Source organism: Vipera ursinii (assembly GCF_947247035.1).
Source record: "Vipera ursinii genome assembly, chromosome: 7".
Lineage (NCBI taxonomy): Eukaryota > Metazoa > Chordata > Lepidosauria > Squamata > Viperidae > Vipera > Vipera ursinii.
Genome location: NC_139521.1, coordinates 67,160,572 through 67,161,447, shown reverse-complemented (window position 1 = coordinate 67,161,447; position 876 = coordinate 67,160,572).

Here is an 876-nt window from a genome sequence, read left to right as displayed (position 1 = left end):
CTACTAGAACCGGGGGTCACCTAATGAAATTGAATCTTGGAACAATCAGAACAGGCAAAAGAATGATTTTTTTTTGGTGCAACACATGATTCAACTTTGCAATTTTCTGCCACGAGATGCTGTGTTGGCTGCCAGCTGGGCTGGCTTCAAAACAAGAGTTAAATCAATTCATGGAAGTCATGGGGATCCATGACTATTAGCCTTGAAGGCAGTGGGATGACTCTGAAAGTCACTGCAGGGAGACTTGTGGGTTTCCTTGTGTAGTTGGTAGGCCACTGTGAGAATAGACTGCTGTGCTAGATGGGCTGGTGGTCCAATCCAGTAGCTTAATATAGTGTGTTTTCTCAGAGCCATGTGAAGGCTATATTAACCCTGTCTTCCCCAACCCTATAGGTGTGTGAGTTTTCAAGTGTCAGAATACTGCCATCGGGATCAATGCATCCAAGCCAAATCAGTTAAGTATTCTTTCCCAGGAGTAAGACATGACGTTTGTTTGCAAACAATCATGCCATCAAGTACCATTTCGAAGTTTCCATAGAGTAGAGAGAGAGAGGGTAACTATTCAGAAAAAAATTCTGGGGTTTGATTCAGTGGCAGACAAAATTTCAAATATCTGTCTAAGTCAATAGATATTGTTAGAAATACAAAAAAACAGGCTAGTTGGAACAACAGTCTTCCCTATATTGTGTGAGAGTTAGACAGTAAGAATGGCTGATTGAAGAACTGATGCTTTCGAACTGTGGTGCTGGCGTAAATTATTGCACATACCCTGGACAGCCAGAACAAGCAACAGGTGCTGAATTGTATAAAACCAGAAACATCACGAGAAGCTAAAAATCACATGACTACGTCTGATTTATTTTGGCCACATCGTGT